Genomic DNA, 19,884 nt, shown 5'->3' with positions numbered 1-19,884 from the left:
ATATACCTGTCTGGACAACCCCCCACCCCCACCGCTGACTGCTCCTGTGGCTCCTCCCACAGACCCCTGTATGTGGTGAACTACATATACCTGTCTGGACAACCCCCCACCCCCACCGCTGACTGCTCCTGTGGCTCCTCCCACAGACCCCGGTATGTGGTGAACTACATATACCTGTCTGGACAACCCCCCACCCCCACCGCTGACTGCTCCTGTGGCTCCTCCCACAGACCCCGGTATGTGGTGAACTACATATACCTGTCTGGACAACCCCCCACCCCCACCGCTGACTGCTCCTGTGGCTCCTCCCACAGACCCCTGTATGTGGTGAACTACATATACCTGTCTGGACAACCCCCCACCCCCACCGCTGACTGCTCCTGTGGCTCCTCCCACAGACCCCTGTATGTGGTGAACTACATATACCTGTCTGGACAACCCCCCACCCCCACCGCTGACTGCTCCTGTGGCTCCTCCCACAGACCCCGGTATGTGGTGAACTACATATACCTGTCTGGACAACCCTCCACCCCCACCGCTGACTGCTCCTGTGGCTCCTCCCACAGACCCCCTGCTGACTGCTCCTGTGGCTCCTCCCACAGACCCCTGCTGACTCCTCCCGCAGACCCCTGCTGACTCCTCCCGCAGACCCCTGCTGACTCCTCCCACAGACCCCCTGCTGACTGCTCCTGTGGCTCCTCCCACAGACCCCCTGCTGACTGCTCCTGTGGCTCCTCCCACAGACCCCTGTATAAAGGCGATTGGAGGCACTGTTCCCCCTTCAGTCTCCAGGATGTTGTGTGGTGGTCTCTTCAAAATCCTCCTCTCCAAAGGTCAGTCCGCGGGTATACTCCCTAATCAGGGACCTGCTGACCTACCAAGGGGCACTGGACACCCTCAAAAGACAGTACCTGCGGCCGGTGAACACCGTCTACGGGAGACATCGCTTAGCGATGCAGCGGCAGCGGGCCGGAGAGTCGAGCGCTGAGTTTGTCCGGGCCCTACGGACACTCGTGCGAGCCTGCGATTGCGGTGGGCTGATGGCGGAACAGTATGCAGAGCTCCTGGTACGAGACGCCTTCGTTACGGGGATCAGGTCAGTGAACGTGCGCCAGCGGCTACTGGAACACGCCGATCTTACCTTACATTCGGCGATCGAGCTGGCCGACACACTGGAGGCTGCTCTGCACAACGCTGACGCTGGCCTCATGACCTCATTGACCGGTAAATTGACCTCATCTACTGCCAGTCGCGAGTCAGTGAACTCCCCGCAACCCTCCGGCAAATCGACCTCGGCTGCTGCCAGTCGCAAGTCCGCACAGTGTTACTTCTGCGGACTCGAAAAGCACCCCTGAAAACGTTGCCCGGCCCGAGAAGCTATCTGCTCCAGCTGCAGAAAGAAGGGCCATTTCGCCAAGGTCTGTAAGTCCAAACTGCGAGCGGGGTCGAGCAGCGCCGCGTGCGAGGCATGGGGGCGGCCATCTTTGTCGGCACCACCTCGCCCCGCCTCCGACCCACGGGTGCTTACTGGGCACCAAGACGGCGATTCAACTCTGGCCTCCGTGACCCTCGACCAAAGCACCCCACACCAGCTCACAAGGTCAATGATGGACATCCTGGTGGAGGGGTACAGGACTAGCTGCCTGTTTGACACGGGCAGCACTGAGAGTTTTATTCACCCGGACACAGTGCAACGCTGCGGACTCGTGACACGGCCGGTAAGCCAGAGGGTCACCTTGGCTTCTGGGTCGCATTCCACAGACATCCGGGTGGGTTGTGTAGCGACGCTGGTGGTGCAGGGCACAGAATATCGGGACTTTGCGCTACTGGTCGTGCCTCAACTGTGTGCCCCTGTGCTATTGGGGCTGGACTTCCAGAGCTACCTGAAAAGTGTGACAATGGAGTATGACGGGCTCCACCCACCAATCACTGTCAGGAATCCTCAGTTCTGTGGGACTTCATCATATACCCCAATACTGACCACACACACACACACACACACACACACACACACACACACACACACACACACACACACACACACACACACACACACACACACACACACACACACACACACACACACACACCGACCCGCACATCCCACCCAACACCATGCCAACAGCTGCGCTACGGACACCACTTGCAGCCTCTCCACCCTCAAGATCCCTCCCCCACCGCTGTTCGCCAACCTGACCCCGGACTGTAAACCTGTGGCAACTAAAAGCAGGAGGTACAGCTCGGGGGTCAGGGCCTTCATTAAGTCGGAGGTGCAGTGGCTGCTCAGGGAGGGGATCATTGAGCCAAGCACAAGTCCTTGGAGGGCCCAGGTGGTCGTTGTTCGGACCGGGCAGAAAAATAGGATGGTCGTAGACTATAGCCAGACCGTCAATAGGTTCACGCAGCTTGACGCATACCCCCCTACCCCGCATCGTGGATATGGTCAATCAGATAGCTCAGTACAAGGTGTACTCAACAATAGATCTGAAATCCGCTTACCATCAGCTCCCCATCCACCTGGAGGACCGCCCCTACACTGTCTTCGAGGCGGGCGGCAGGCTCTATCACTTCCTGCGCGTCCCCTTCGGTGTCACGAATGGTGTCTCTGTCTTCTAGAGGGAAATGGACCAGATGGTGGACCAATGCCAATTGAAGGCCACGTTCCCATATCTGGATAACATCACCATCTGTGGTCACGACTGGCCGGATCACAACACCAACCTCCAACGATTTTTCCAAGTGGCCAAAGCCCTGGACCTTACTTATAACAGGGACAAGTGTGTGTTCGGAACCACCCGACTCGCTATCCTTGGGTATATCGTGGAAAACGGGGTAATTGGCCCTGATCCCGACCGTATGCGCCCCCTGTTGGAACTCCCTCTTCCCACCACCCTCAGAGCCCTCAAACGGTGCCTGGGCTTCTTTTCCTATAATGCCCAATGGGTCCCTCACTACGCAGACAAGGCCCGCCCCCTGGTCAAGTCCACCACATTTCCCCTCTCAGCCGAGGCCCGCGCGGCCTTCAGCAGCATTAAAGGGGACATTGCCAAAGCAACGATGCATGCGGTGGACGAGACCATTCCCTTCCAAGTAGAGAGTGACGCCTCTGACGTCACGCTGGCTGCTACCCTCAATCAGGCAGGCAGGCCAGTAGCATTCTTTTCTCGTACCCTTCAAGGCTCTGAAATTCGGCACTCCGCGGTGGAGAAAGAAGCCCAGGCCATAGTGGAAGCTATTAGGCACTGAAGGCACTATCTCGCCGGGAAAAGGTTCACCTTGCTGACTGACCAGCGCTCGGTTGCGTTCATGTTCAGCAACCAACAGCGGGGCAAAATCAAAAATGATAAAATTTTGCGGTGGAGAATAGAACTCTCCACCTACAACTATGATATCCTGTACCGGCCTCGAAGGCTCAATGAGCCCCCTGATGCCCTATCCCAGGGAGCGTGTGCCAGCGCGCAGCTCGACCGGCTATACGCCCTCCATGCAGATCTTTGCCACCCGGGGGTCACCCGACTTTACCATTTTGTGAAAGCCCGGAACCTGCCTTACTCCCTTGAGGACATCAGGACGATGACCAGGGACTGCCAAGTCTGCGCTGAGTGCAAACCGCACTTCTACCATCCTGAAAAGGCACAACTTATCAAGGCCACCCGCCCCTTTGAGCGACTGAGTGTTGACTTTAAGGGCCCCTTCCCTCCACCGACCGCAATGTCTACTTTCTCAACATTATCGACGAGTACTCGCGGTTCCCCTTTGCCATCCCCTGCCTCGATACTACTGCCAAGTCCGTCATAAAAGCCCTGCGCCAGCTCTTAACTCTGTTTGGATATCCCTGCTATATCCACAGTGATAGAGGGTCCTCGTTTATGAGTGACGAGCTGCGCCAGTACCTGCTGGCTAGGGGTATTGCTACTAGTAGGATCACGAGCTATAATCCCCGGGGGAATGGACAGGTGGAGAGGGAGAATGCCACTGTGTGGAAGGCCACACTTTTAGCCCTTAAGTCAAAAGGGTTGCCGGTCTCTCGCTGGCAGGAGGTCCTCCCCGAGGCACTTCACTCTATCCGCTCCCTGTTATGCACGTCCACCAATGCCACCCCTCATGAGCGACGCTTTTCTTTTCCCAGGAAGTCTGTCACTGGGACCACCCAACCGGCTTGGCTGACGTCCCCAGGGCCAGTGCTGCTCCGGAAATATGTGAGGAGCAATAAATACTCCCCGATGGTCGAGAGGGTTCACCAACTTCATGTGAACCCCTTATATGCTTACGTGGTCTTACCTGATGGGCGGGAGGACACGGTCTCCATCCGCGACCTGGCACCCGCAGGAGCAGCAGACCACTACCCCGAACACTCCACGGTGACTATGAACCTCGTACCCACCAATGTATATACCAACGAGACACCGTGCACACCAAGCCCTACACAGACTCCTCATGACACTCCCATACCAGGCGCCACGCACACACATGAGGGGTTACTGATGCCTAACGGGCTGGCACCTCAAGTCAGGCCGGAGCCAGCACAACCACCGTCACCTGTGCAATCACCACCGGCACCTGTGCAATCACCACCGGCACCTGTGCAATCACCACCAGCACCTGTGCAATCACCACCACCGGCACCTGTGCAATCACCACCACCGTCTCTGGTGCAATCACCACCACCGTCTCTGGTGCAATCACCACCAGCACCTGTGCAATCACCACCACTGGCACCTGTGCAATCACCATCACCGTCTCTGGTGCAATCACCACCAGCACCTGTGCAATCACCACCAGCACCTGTGCAATCACCACCACCGTCTCTGGTGCAATCACCACCAGCACCTGTGCAATCACCACCACCACCTGTGCAATCACCACCGGCACCTGTGCAATCACCACCACCGGCACCTGTGCAATCACCACCACCGGCACCTGTGCAATCAGCACCACCGGCACCTGTGCAATCACCACCACCGGCACCTGTGCAATCACCATCACCGTCTCTGGTGCAATCACCACCAGCACCTGTGCAATCACCACCAGCACCTGTGCAATCACCACCACCGTCTCTGGTGCAATCACCACCAGCACCTGTGCAATCACCACCACCAGCACCTGTGCAATCACCACCACCGTCTCTGGTGCAATCACCACCACCACCTGTGCAATCACCACCGGCACCTGTGCAATCACCACCACCGTCTCTGGTGCAATCACCACCAGCACCTGTGCAATCACCACCAGCACCTGTGCAATCACCACCACCGTCTCTGGTGCAATCACCACCAGCACCTGTGCAATCACCACCACCAGCACCTGTGCAATCACCACCACCGTCTCTGGTGCAATCACCACCACCACCTGTGCAATCACCACCGGCACCTGTGCAATCACCACCACCGGCACCGGTGCAATCACCACCAGCACCTGTGCAATCACCACCACCGTCTCTGGTGCAATCACCACCAGCACCTGTGCAATCACCACCACCACCTGTGCAATCACCACCACCGGCACCTGTGCAATCACCACCACCGGCACCGGTGCAATCACCACCAGCACCGGTGCAATCACCACCAGCACCTGTGCAATCACCACCGGCACCTGTGCAATCACAACCACCGTCTCTGGTGCAATCACCACCAGCACCTGTATAATCACCACCGGTGCTACAGTGACAGACTCGACCACCTGATAGACTTAACCTGTAAATATACTTGTAAGAAACTTTGCCACATGGGGACTCTCTTTTAAAACAAAGGGGGGGGGTGAATGTGGTGAACTACATATACCCGTCTGGACATGCCCCTCTGCTGACTGCTCTCTGCCAGTGCGCAGCTCGACCGGCTATACGCCCTCCATGCAGATCTTTGCCATCCGGGGGTCACCCAATTTTACCATTTCGTGAAAGCCCGGAACCTGCCTTACTCCCTTGAGGAAATCAGGACGATGACCAGGGACTGCCAAGTCTGCGCTGAGTGCAAACCGCACTTCTACCGTCCTGAAAAGGCACAACTTATCAAGGCCACCCGCCCCTTTGAGCGATTGAGTGTCGACTTTAAGGGCCCCCTTCCCTCCACCGACCGCAATGTCTACTTTCTCAACATAATCGACGAGTACTCGCGGTTCCCCTTTGCCATCCCCTGCCTCGATACTACTGCCAAGTCCGTCATAAAAGCCCTGCGCCAGCTCTTAACTCTGTTTGGATATCCCTGCTATATCCACAGTGATAGAGGGTCCTCGTTTATGAGTGATGAGCTGCGCCAGTACCTGCTGGCTAGGGGTATTGCTACTAGTAGGATCACGAGCTATAATCCCCAGGGGAATGGACAGGTGGAGAGGGAGAATGCCACTGTGTGGAAGGCCACACTTTTAGCCCTTAAGTAAAAAGGGTTACCAGTCTCTCGATGGCAGGAGGTCCTCCCCGAGGCACTCCACTCCATCCGCTCCCTGTTATGTACGTCCACCAATGCCACCCCTCATGAGCGACTCTTTTCTTTTCCCAGGAAGTCTGTCACTGGGACCACCCTACCAGCTTGGCTGACATCCCCAGGGCCAGTGCTGCTCCAGAAACATGCGAGGAGCAATAAATACTCCCCGATGGTCGAGAGGGTTCACCTACTTCATGCGAACCCCCAGTATGCCTACGTGGTCTTACCTGATGGGCAGGAGGACACGGTCTCCGTTCGCAACCTGGCGCCCGCAGGAGCACCAGACCCCTACCCCGAACACTCCACGGTGACTATGAACCCCGTACCCACCGATGTATATACCCACGAGACACCGTGCACACCAAGCCCTACACAGACTCCTCACGACACTCCCATACCAGGCGCCGCACACACATGCATGAGGGGTTACTGACGCCTAACGGGCTGGCACCTCAAGTCAGGCCGGAGCCAGCACAACCACCGTCACTGGTGCAATCACCACCGGTGTTATGTATATCGCAGCGACAGACTCGACCACCTGATAGACTTAACCTGTAAATATACTTGTAAGAAACTTCGCCCCGTGGGGACTCTCTTTTAAAACAAAGGGGGGGGTGAATGTGGTGAACTACATATACCTGTCTGGACATGCCCCTCTGCTGACTGCTCCTGTGGCTCCTCCCACAAACCCCCTGTATAAAGGCGATTGGAGGCACTGCTCCTCCCTCAGTCTCCAGGATGTTGTGTGGTGGTCTCCGAGAGTTATTGATGGTGTATCAAGTCCCTTCTGTGGACCTGGTCAATTTCTCCAGTGGTGCCTGGACAACCTCTGCCTATTCCTCTTACACTCTCCAGTTTCTGCCCAGACCCACCAACAAAATGGGCCATGAAATATGAACAGAAAGCACGGGAAGCACTCAGCAAGACAGGCTGCTTCTGTGGGGAGAGAAGCAGGGTGCTCTTAGCTCCACGTAGAGTGATCTGTACCCTTGCACTGGTCCCAGTGTGGAGTAATCTGTGCCCGGGACTGGTCCCAGTGTGGAGTAACCTGTACCCAATCACTGATCCCAGTGTGGAGTAATCTGTGCCCAACCAGTGTCCCCAGTGCAGAGTAATCTGTACCCTTGCACTGGTCCCAGTGTGTAGTAATCTGTACCTGGGACTGGTTCCTGTGTGGAGTAATCTGTACCCGGGACTGGTCCCAGTGCGGAGTAATCTGTACTCGGGACTGGTCCCAGTGCGGAGTAATCTGTACCCGGGACTGGTCCCAGTGCGGAGTAATCTGTACCCGGGACTGGTCCCTGTGTGGAGTAATCTGTACCCGGGACTGGTCCCAGTGCAGAGTAATCTGTACCCGGGACTGGTCCCTGTGTGGAGTGATCTGTGCCCAATCACTGGTGCCAGTGTGGAGGGATCTGTGCCCAGGACAGGACCCAGAGAAGAGTGGTTAGTTCCCAGGAGTGGACCCATTCCAGAGTGATATGTACCCTCCCACTTGTCCAAGCATGGAGTGATCTGTAGCTGGGACAGGCCCCAGTGTGAAGAACACTGTTCCCTATGAGCAGGACCATGCCCCTGCATTCTTCACTGTGGGGATCTAGAGCTGGCTGCTCCACATCTCCAGGTCCCACTAGCTGGGATCCATGCCGAGCCAGGAACAGCTCGCCTCTACAGGAATGGAACTCGGTGTCCACACACCCCAAGAGCTCTCCTCCTCGGCTTATCCTGTCAACCCCCTGTCTATCTTCAAATCATCAAAGCTGCCACCTTCTCCACTCTCTGGTGGAATAACTTCCCCACTTGCAATCACTCTCCATGTCACTTCCTATCAGGATTTAACAGTGAGTATTCTAACTGGTTGCAACACAGCCTGCTATGGAAATGCCCAGGAATGGAGAAGGTTCCAGAAAGTGGTGGATACATCCCAGACCAGCACAGAGAAAGCCCTCCCCACTCCTGAGCACATCCATCATCAGGTCAGGCTCCCTTCTCACTAATAGCACTGGGCAGGAGGAACAGGAGCCTGAGGTCCCACACCACCAGGTCCAGGGCCAACCATCACTCTACAACCATCAGGCTCCTGAACTGGCGTAGATAATATCACCCACCTCAACTCTGAACGGATTCCACAACCTATGGACTCACGTTCAAGGGTTCCCCACTCCTGTTCTCAATATTATTGAAAATGTACAGTACATATCTTTTATTTGCACGTTGATTGTTTATCAGTCCTTGTTTATTTGTTTTTATAAATTCTGTTGTATTTCTTTGTCTTCCTGTAAATTCCTGCAAGGAGATGGAGCCCAGGGCAGTGTGTGGTGCTGTATACGTACTTACTTTGTCTTTGACTATGGGTTCTTGAGGGTCAGGATGGATACAGAGGGTGTAGAGACGTGCTGGAGAGGTCTGTGAGTCTGTTGACTCTTACTGTATCTGCCTCAGCCACTTTCTCTGGCAACTTATTCCATGTATACAATACCCCCTGCTTGAAACTATTGCCCCTCAGGTGTCATGAGCTCTGCAGGCCTTTGTTGACCTCTAGTCAGAGTAACAGCCCCCAGACCTCTAATCAGAGTAACACCACCAAATATCTGGTCAGAGTAATAGCCCCCCAGATCTCTAGTCAGAGTAACACCCCCCCAGACAACTAGTCAGAGTAACAGCCCCCAGACCTCTAGTCAGAGTAACACCCCCCAGATCTCTAGTCAGAGTAACACCCCCCAGACAACTAGTCAGAGTAACAGCCCCCAGACCTCTAGTCAGAGTAACAGCCCCCAGACAACTAGTCAGAGTAACAGCCCCCAGACCTCTAGTCAGAGTAACACCACCAAATATCTGGTCAGAGTAATAGCCCCCCCAGATCTCTAGACAGAGTAACAGCCCCCAGACCTCTAGTCAGAGTAACAGCCCCCAGATCTCTAGTCAGAGTAACACCCCCCAGACAACTAGTCAGAGTAATAGCCCCCAGATCTCTAGTCAGAGTAACACCCCCCAGACCTCTAGTCAGAGTAACACCCCCCAGATCTCTAGTCAGAGTAACACCCCCCAGACAACTAGTCAGAGTAATAGCCCCCCAGATCTCTAGTCAGAGTAACACCCCCCAGACCTCTAGTCAGAGTAATAGCCCCCCAGATCTCTAGTCAGCGTAACACCCCCCAGACAATTAGTCAGAGTAACAGCCCCCAGACCTCTAGTCAGAGTAACACCACCAAATATCTGGTCAGAGTAATAGCCCCCCAGATCTCTAGACAGAGTAGCAGCCCCCAGACCTCTAGTGAGAGTAATAGCCCCTCAGATCTCTAGTCAGAGTAACACCCCTCAAGAGCACTAGTAAGAGTAACAAACCCCTAGACCTCTAGTCAGAGTAACACCCCTCAAGAGCACTAGTCAGAATAACACACTCCCAATGCATCTAGTCAGAGTAACACCCCCCAGACCTCTAGTCAGAGTAACACACTCCCAATGCATCTAGTCAGAGTAACACACTCCCAATGCATCCAGTCAGAGTAACAGCCCAAGACTTCTAGTCAGAGTAACACACTCCCAATGCATCCAGTCAGAGTAACAGCCCAAGACTTCTAGTCAGAGTAACACACTCCCAATGCATCCAGTCAGAGTAACACACTCCCAATGCATCCAGTCAGAGTAACAGCCCAAGACTTCTAGTCAGAGTAACAAATCCCCAGACATCCAGTCAGGCTTATCTGGAGTTGTTAAGCCTTTGTGCTTTCTGTTTAATCTCGTCAAGTTTATTTTGACTCGCATGGGTTTTCCACGTACTCTGATTATTTAAATCAGACTCCTGATTAGCAGTTACTGCAAGGTCGTTGTTTTGAGAATGATTGGTCTTGTGGTGTTGCTTGGTTGAGCCACCAATATCCTTTTAGAATTCCTATGTATAATCTGCTGATTCCATCTCTACATGGGAGTCTCTGGGCTCCTCATTGCCAGTGCACATCATGACACACAGGTCCCTTTTAAATCTTTCCCCTCTCACCTTAAATCTCAAGCTTTTAGTTTCTCTTCCCCTGGGAAAATGACAGCATGTATTCACCCTATCTATGCTCCTAATACACCACACTCTTCAATTTCCTGCATCCCAAGGAATAAAATCCTAGCCCTACAATAAAGCAGTATCTCACACTTATCCAGATTAAATTCTATTTACCACTTCTCTGCCCATATTTTCAACTGGTCGAATCCTTTCTTACTGGTCACAATTCCACCGATTTTTGTGTCATCTGCAAACGTACTAATCCGGCCACTTTGTCAGGCCCGCACATGCAGGTTTCTTCCAGTCTCCACCCAGCTAAGAGTCACTTGCACTCATTTCTAACACATCGCCTGCAACCTATTTAAACCCAGCTCTCATCCACAATCCTTGGTCGCGCATCAGACCAGCCCACCTCAATCAGTTGCTCCCAGCCTTCAGCCTTGTCGAGTTAAGTATCTGCGTTCTCTTGTTCTGTGGCCCTCTCATGATCTGTTGTTTTGCATTTTATTATTAAACTATTGCTAAATAGTCTCTACTGCTCTGTGTTTGGGTTAAGCCTCCTCGACATTTCCTGACAGGATGAGTGAATCAGTGATGACCCAGCAGAACATGCTTGCTTAAAGGAAGTCATCCATCAACATGGGAGGATGGTACAGAAGCAACAGGAAACCACTGACCAACTGCACGTCACTCTCAACCAATTCTGCGTCTTGATACAGCAACCCTCCTCCCTCAGATCCCCAGAGTCTGGTGCACAAACGACAGGTCCCGGTGCATCATGAATTTTGAGCTCCAGTCATCTCTGTATTCTACGGACTGAGCCAAAGTTGCCATTAATATTATTCTTTTGACGGGGTGAGTTCTGACCAATAAGAGCCCTATTTGCAACAGATACGAGGATTTCACCACTGAGATGTGCTGGGATTTTGACCGTTTGGGAAGGGGGGAGGGCAGCAGATCAGGTACTTTGTCTGCGTCAAGGGTCAGGCTCCATGCTGGATTCAGGGCCCTCGGCGTGGGCAGGGAGAGCATCTGGAATGCTGATGTACTGCTGGGCCTTTACCATCACAGACTCTTGGAGCACTTGAAAGATGAACTGTCCACCCAGAAGCCACTGACTTTGAAAACCTCATCACTCTGGCCTTCTGAATTGACAAGATCATCAGACAGAACCACAGTTCTGTTCCCAGAAACATTTTGGGCTGCAGAACGCTCGTCATCAATGCCTCCAGGTCAATGCAGTAAGGGAGAGCTCCCTTAACCTCCGTGGGTGGAGAAACAATTTGTGTACTTACAGCTGATCACCCAAACATCGGATGCCCACTGTGTCTGGGAAATGGCATCACCAGGTAGAGGCAGACAGCCTTCTATATTGAGAAATATACCTGAAATATAATCACTATGTACTAGCTATTTACTATACTATGTAATCACTTCTAGGTACTGAATATTACTACGTATTATTTTACTAGAAACATTTTGCTATGTATTGTTTTACTAGATACCTTTGTTGGGCTTGAAATTCTGCCCTGTGTTCGTTTAGGAAGAGAGACAACCAACACCGGAATATTACAAAACTTAGGTTTATTGCAGAATTCGTAACTGGCACAGCGAATCGACGGAGTCGCTGGAGAAGGCGCGTTCCGACTTCCCCTTACAATCTGCTCTTATTTATATCCCTTTTCCCCCCAGCACAACTCCCCGCTACATATTAGGTAATATCGGGCACTTGTGTCCATCTTATTGGCCCGATGCCATACACTCACGAGTTACCTGTTTCTTTTGTTTACTGAATTGCGTGACACTGGTAGTTTCGGTGTAGCGGAATCCCCAGTTTCGCTTCCCCCCTCCCTCGCATTCCGGCCTCCTAATATTACGTGAGCCACTCCTGACCTGTAATGGCAGTCTCGAATTAACCCTAACATTAACCCTAACACTCCCTCCCTTGGCCTCCCAGAGGCCACATCCCTTACAATCTTTTCCGCGGCTGCCGGGATCAGGCAGGGAGGTGAGCGTCCCCTGGCACTCTTTGGCGTGTCCTCCCTATTTGCTTATCCTGATTTGTCCAACCTAGGGTCACAAAATATGGGTAGGGGTTCCCTAAACATCCGCAATTTTTACAAGTAGCATGCAACATTTCAGAAAACTTATTCAAGAACAAATTCACAATCCCTCCCCTTGCCATGGTCCATTTCAGTCCGTGTCCTCCCATAGCGCGTCCTCTTTCTGGGAGGGCCGTGTCCTCCCCTTCCACCAGGAACAAGGGTGCCTGGTACGCCGGTGGAGGTCCATCCTTTCCGGTCAAGGCTCGATCTATAGTCCGGATGACTAGGGTCCTGATACAGGGTATGCAACAACAACCACACGTGATAAAGATAGCAATTGAAATAGACAGTCCTAGAGCCGACTGTCCCAGAAACGCTCCCCACTTGCCAGAGGTCTTATTTAGCCAGTAGAAAATGATGCCAGTTATTGTCCCCCTCCCTTCTTACCTTTTAATGCCCTGTTGGAGACCTCGGTGACAGGGTATGGACCATGCCACCGTTTTCCTTTCCAGGTGAGCTTCCCCGGGCCTCGGAGGAACACTTCCACTCCTACCTTGGTGGTGTCTGACCCCTGCGGCTGCTCACTGTTAGATTATTGAACTCGCACAGTTATCAATTTTACCATATTTCTAAAAACTCTCATATACTCTGTTACTCAACACGCAAATGTCTGAGTTTTGGTAACTCGAAATTGAAGTGCTACATGGCTCCCTAGTACACAGAGAGGATCAAATGTGGGACGGTCGCCTTTCAAAACCTGACCTTCGCGTGGGAGATTTCTCCTCTTAACAACCAGTCTAAGGTAGGCGCCATCAGTATCCCTGTGTACTACGGTGTACCGCGACACTTTTCTCCTCACTCCTGAGACTTTTATGCCCATCGTGGGCGGCGGGTACCCTCACTCAGAAGACTTTTCCACGGGCGGAGGATCTTCCTAAAAACAGATAAGAGTTAGTACTTACCAGTCACGATTCTGCACCGGGAATGATCTCTCCCAGGGTAATTTGGGGTTGGTGAGGATCCGTCAGCAGACAAGATCTAACTCAGTGATTTAACTATCTAGTGGAAGTCTTCAATATAACAGGCACTTCCTGACCTTAGTCGAGCTTGCGGCCGCAAGTTGTCTGCCGTCGGACCCGCCAGCCTGTGTTGTCTCTCCCTCCCCACGTCGGGGTCACCAAATGTTGGGCTTGAAATTCTGCCCTGTGTTCGTTTAGGAAGAGAGACAACCAACAAAACTTGGGTTTATTGCAGAATCCGTAACTGGCACAGCGAAAATACGGGTCGCTGGAGAAGGCGTGTTCCGACTTCCTCTTACAATCTGCTCTTATTTATATCCCTTTTCCCCCCAGCACAACCCCCCGCTACATATTAGGTAATATCAGGCACTTGTGTCCATCTTATTGGCCCGATGCCATACACTCACGAGTTACCTGTTTCTTTTGTTTACTGAATCGCGTGACACTGGTAGTTTCGGTGTAGCGGAATCCCCAGTTTCGCTTCCCCCCTCCCTCGCATTCCGGCCTCCTAATATTACGTGAGCCACTCCTGACCTGTAATGGCAGTCTCGAATTAACCCTAACATTAACCCTAACATTAACCCTAACACCTTGTATTCTCTGAGCTACATACTGCGGCAGTTAAAGAACACCTGTTTAGCTAGCAGCACTATTAGCTGAAATGTACTCCATGTATTACACTCAGCCTTTGTTTAGTACGAGATAACGGTGGCAGACAGGATGGTACGAGCAGGAATGTAATGTGAGGGAGGTTGTTTGGAAAAAATAACCTTGGCCAGGAATGGGGCCCCAATGCGAACGGGTGAAAAATACTGGTGGCGCACCGAGAGCTAGGCAAGAGCGATTGATTAGCTAATATATAGATGATATGGAATTAAAAATTGATTGGGTATGCTGGTGAAACCGAAATGTAACTGAGATAAGAAATTACTATAAAGAATGCTGTACACCGGAGCTGGGTGGGCTTTCGGTGACAAGTTCATTGATTGCCTCAGCCTTTGTTTGCAAATAAAGGTTTAAACTTCTCAAAGAATTGTCTGCGTCTCCTGGTCATTTCAAGTAACCACGACAAAAGCTCACCCCGGGTCCTCATTCCAGCACCATAGCCCAACGCACTGTCTCTGTCCTCTTCCATATCCCAACCACTCTATGCGCACAAGGCGCTCTGGTAGATTCTAGCACAGCTGGAAGTTTTCCGGGCTGGACGCTGTGGGTGCAGTTTGGACTCCCTACCGAGCTTATCTCTCACATCCCTTGGCATCTGGGATGGTCAGGGCGTGCACACACCCTGTGCACGTGAGCTTCGAAGAATAGTGTGTCCATGAAACGCGCCCAAAACTCCTATCATCTTGGGTTACCCCTGGCTCTCCACTAACGATCCTCACTCCTCCTGGTTATCTGAGTTGGCGACCCACCTGTCTGCAAGCTCAGTAAATGCCAGTAACGAGAGGAAGCTATCAACCTCAAACTCCCACAGGAACACCATGACTTAACCATTGCTTTCAGTAAAAGGGGGGCCAGCCTCAGAGACCACACAAGTTCAAAATAAATTTATTATCAAAGTATATATATGTCACCATATACACTTTGAGATTCATTGTCTTGTGGGCATACTCAATTAATCCATAATAGAATAATAACCATAATAAAATCAGTGGAAGACTGCACCAACTGGGCGTTCAACCGGTTTGCAAAAGACAACAAACTGTGCAAATACAAAAAGAAAGAAAGAATAATAAATAAATAAATATCAAGAACATGAGTCCATGAAAGTGAGTACACAGGTTCAGGGAACATTTCAATGATGGGGCAAGTGAAGTTAAATGAAGATATCCCTTTTGGTTCAAGAGTCTGATGGTTGGGGGTAATAACCGTTCCTGTACCTGGTGAAGTAAGTCCTGAGGCCCCTGCACCTTCTTCCTGATGGCAGCAGCGTGAAGAGAGCTTGTCCTGGCTGGAGGGGTCCCTGATGATGGATGCTGCTTTCCTGTGACAATGCTCCATGTAGATGTGGTCAGTTCTGGAGAGGGTTTTACCTGAAATGAACTGGGCCAGATCCATAACTTTTTGTAGGAATTTCTGTTCAAGGGCATTGGTGTTTCCATACCAGGCTGTGATGCAGCCAGTCAATATACTCTCCACCACACAGCTATAGAAGTTTGTCAGAGTTTTAGATGTCACGCCAGATCTTCACAAACTCCTTAGGAAATGGAGGTGCTGCCAAGCTTTCTTTGTAATTGCACTTAAGTGCTGGGCCCAGGACAGGTTGTCCCAACACTAAGGAATTTAAAGTTGCTGAGTCCCCAGTGAGGACTGGCTCATGGACCCCCAGTTTCCTCCTCCTGAAGTCAATAATCAGCTCCTTGGTCTTGCTGAGATTGAGTGAGAAGTGGTTGTTGTGGCACCACTCAGCCGGATTTTCAATCTCCCCCCCGTACGCTGATTCATCACCACCCTTCACTCAACCAGTGACAGTGGTGTCATCAGCAAACTTGAAACTGGCACTGGAGCTGTGTTTAGACTCACAGTCGTAAGTGTAAAGTGAGTAGAGCAGAGACTGAGCACACAGCCCTGTGGTGCACCTGTGCTGATGGGAGATTGCCAATCTGAACTGACTGGTGTCTGCAAGTGATAAAATAGAGGATTCAATTGCACAGGGGGGTATTGAGACCAAGGCCTTGAAGCGTTGATTAGCTTTGAGGGGATGATGGTATTGAATGAAGAGTCAATGAAGAGCATGTTCCAGGGTTGATGAAGAGTCAATGAAATGGCATCTGCTGTAGTGCTGGTAGGCAAACTGGAGCAAACCCAATTTGCTTCTTCTCCAAGAGGACCGCAGCATTGTCGTGGTTTGGAGGCTTGCGTGCCTCAATAACCCAGAGAGCTCTGTTTCCTGGAGTCAGGGCTTTATGCTTTGGTTCTTGGTAGGGTCACCCATGCCAAACAGGTCAAAGGGTAGATGACAGGCTAAGAGTGGCCCAAGGTTCAGCTCAGGGTTAACAATCCTGACTGGTAAAACAAAATTGTTACAGAAACAGCAACGAAGAGCCCTTCTACATCTGAGTGTGACGGCGTTCCCGAGTCTCCACCCGGAGCTTGCATGACTGACAGTGGTGAGAACTGAGAGGAAGCTACTGACATGATGAAGGAAGCCCTGAACACTGTCTGAGGCACTCGAGTGGGGCCACTCCTCTCCCCTCTCCAGCCATCCGGATGCATGACAGACTCTGGGTTTTCCGCAACACCAGTTGCGGTGGCTCAGTCACAGGGTCAGTGCACACTACAGTACAGAAACACTATCTGGTCCACGCTGAGACACGAGTCCCATCGACCTGCACCTGGACCATGGCCCTCCATACCCTTCCCATCCAAACTTCTCTTCAATGTTGAAATTGAAACTTCCACCCTCGTACACAGCAACTTCTGAGTGAAGTAGTTCATGTTCACCTTAATCATTTCACCCATTTCATGCTTAACCCATGACCTCTAATGTTGTCTCACCCAACCCTCTTCTACTCCTCATAATTTTGTATACCTCTATCAAATACCCCATCAATCTTCTACATTCTGGGGGAATAAAGTCTTAACATATTCAACGTTTCCCTATAACTCAGGTCCTCAAGACCTGGAAACATCCTTGTAAGTTTTCTCTGCACTTTTTCAATCTTATTTATCTCTTTCCTGTAGGTAAGTGATCAAAACACAATTCTCCAAGTTAGGCCTCACCAAGTTGTTATACAATTTCAACATAACATCCCAACCCCTGTACTCAATACTTTGATTTATGAAGGCCAATAAGTCAAAAGCTTACTTTGCGACTCTATCTATCTGTGATGTCATTTTCAATGAATTATGGACCAGATCCCTCTGTTCTACCACACTTCTCAAGACCTACCCCGGTTGGTCCCCCCAAGATGTAACACCTCGCACGTGTCTGCATTAAATTCTATGTGCTATTTTCAGCCCATTTTTCCAGCTGCAAGCTCTGATAGACTTCCTCAATGTCCACTACACCCCTAATCTTGGTGTCATCTGTAAATCTGCTGATCCAGTTTACCACCTTATCACCCAGATCATTGATATAGATGACAAACAGCAATGGACCCAGCACCAATTCCTGCGGCACACCACTCGTCACAGTCCTCCAGTCACGGAGGAAACCATCTAGTGGCACTCTTGGCTTCTCCCACAAAGCCAATGTCAAATCTAATTTACCACCTCATCTTGAATGTCAAGCGACTGAACCGTGTGGGACCTTGTCAAAGGTCTTGGTAAAATCCACGTAGACAATATCTACTTCACCAACTATCCTGGTAACTTCCTCAAAAACCTCTATAAGATTGGTTAGAGGTTAGTTCCACGTACAAAGCCATGTTGACTATCCCTTATCAGTCCCAGTGTATCCAAATACTAATATTTCTGGTCCCTTCGAAGTGCTTCCAATAGTTTTCCCACTTATAATGTCAGGCTCCTACCTACAGTTGAAGTCAGAAGTTTACATACACCTTAGCCAAATACATTTAAACTTAGTTTTTCCACAATTCCTGACATTTCATCCTAGAAAACATTCCCTGTCTTCCGTCAGTTAGGATCACTACTTTATTTTGAGAATGTGAAATGTCAGAATAATAGTAGAGAGAATAATTTATTTCAGCTTTTATTTCTTTCATCACATTCCCAGTGGGTTAGAAGTTTACATACACTTTGTTAGTATTTGGTAGCATTGCCTTTAAATTGTTAAATTGTTAAACAAGCTTCTCAAAGTAAGTTGCTGGAATTTTGTTCCATTCCTCCAGACAGAACTGGTGTAACTGAGTCAGGTTTGTAAGCCTCCTTGCTCGCACAAGCTTTTTCAGCTCTGCCCACAAATTTTCTATCAGATTGAGGTCAGGGCTTTGTGATGGCCACTCCAATACCTTGACTTTGTTGTCCTTAAGCAATTTTGCCACAACTTTGAAGATATGCTTGCGGTCATTGTCCATTTGGAAGAACCATTTGCGACCGAGCTTTAACTTCCTGGCTGATGTCTTGAGATGTTGCTTCAATATATCCACATAATTTTCCTTCCTCGTGATGCCATCTATTTTGTGAAGTGCATCAGTCCCTCCTGCAACAAAGCACCCCCACAACATGATGCTGACACCCCCATGCTTCACGGTTGGCATGGTGTTCTTCAGCTTGCAAGCTTCACCCTTTTTCCTCCAAACATAACGGTGGTCATTATGGCCAAACAGTTCAATTTTTGTTTCATCAGACCAGAGGACATTCTCCAAAACGTAAGATCTTTGTCCCCATGTGCAGACTGCAGTCTGGCTTTTTTATGGTGGTTTTGAAGCAGTGGCTGAGCAGCCTTTCAGGTTATGTCGATATCAGACTTGTTTTACTGTGGATATAGATATTTGTCTACCTGTACCCTCCAGCATCTTCACAAGGTCCTTTGCTGTTGTTCTGGGATTGATTTACACTTTTCGTGCCAAAGTACATTCATCTTTAGGAGACAGAATGCGTCTCCTTCCTGAGCGGTACGACGGCTGCGTGGTCCCATGGTGTTTATACTTGCGTACTATTGTCTGTACAGATGAACGTAGTACCCTCAGGCATTTGGAAATTGCTCCCAATTTTGAACCAGACTTGTGGAGGTCCACATTTTTTTTCTCTGAGGTCTTGGCTGATTTCTTTTGATTCTGTTTGTAAACTTCTGACACACTGGAATTGTGATATAGTCAATTAAAAGTGAAATAATCTGTCTGTAAACAATTGTTGGAAAAATTACTCATGTCACGCATAAAGTAGATGTCCTCAACGTCTTGCCAAAACTATAGTTTACTGATATGAAATCTGTGGAGTGGTTAAACAATGAGTTTTAATGACTTCAACCTAAGTGTATGTAAACTTCTGACTTCAACTGTACCTACTGCCCGATACGCCGCTGGCATTGAGGGCAGCAATGAAAGGTCCTCCATCTCTGGCAGAGTTCGAGGCTTCCTTCATCATGTCAGAAACTTCCTCTTGGTTTTCACCACTGTCAGCCATGCAGATCCCAGGTGGAGACTCAGGAATACCGTCACTCTCCAATGTAAAAGGATTCTTCATTCCTGTTTCTGTAACAATTCTGTTTTTCCCATCAGGGTTGTTAGCCCTGAGCTGAACCCTCGAACCTGGAGGACTGGTGGACCACTCTTAGTGTGGCCTTTGACCTCTTTGACATGGGTGACTCTACCAAGAGCCAAAGCATAAAGCCCTGACTCCAGCCAACATGGCTTTCTATGAGGCACGCAAGCTTTCAAACAACAACAAGGTTGTGGTCCTTTTGGAAGAATGTGAGGCTTAGTGGCCTTATAATTTCCTGGTTTATTCTTAGAGCCTTTCTTAAACCACAGAATGACATCAGCTATCCTCCAATCCTC

At 50.6% G+C, this 19,884-nt stretch overlaps 1 long non-coding RNA gene across 1 annotated transcript in view; it reads left to right on the top strand.

Annotated features, from left to right (window-relative positions):
• The window catches only part of LOC140730794 (uncharacterized), a 42,233-nt gene extending 27,723 nt beyond the window's left edge, over positions 1–14,510 (top strand). The window contains exon 2 of the long non-coding RNA XR_012099680.1: positions 10,970–14,510. This is a non-coding gene — a long non-coding RNA (uncharacterized lncRNA). The remainder of the gene's footprint in view (positions 1–10,969) is intronic.
• The last annotated feature ends 5,374 nt before the right edge of the window (positions 14,511–19,884 follow it).

The sequence above is a fragment of the Hemitrygon akajei genome, chromosome 7, assembly GCF_048418815.1.
Source record: "Hemitrygon akajei chromosome 7, sHemAka1.3, whole genome shotgun sequence".
Classification (NCBI taxonomy): Eukaryota; Metazoa; Chordata; class Chondrichthyes; order Myliobatiformes; family Dasyatidae; genus Hemitrygon; species Hemitrygon akajei.
This window is presented reverse-complemented; position numbering and strand designations above follow the sequence as displayed.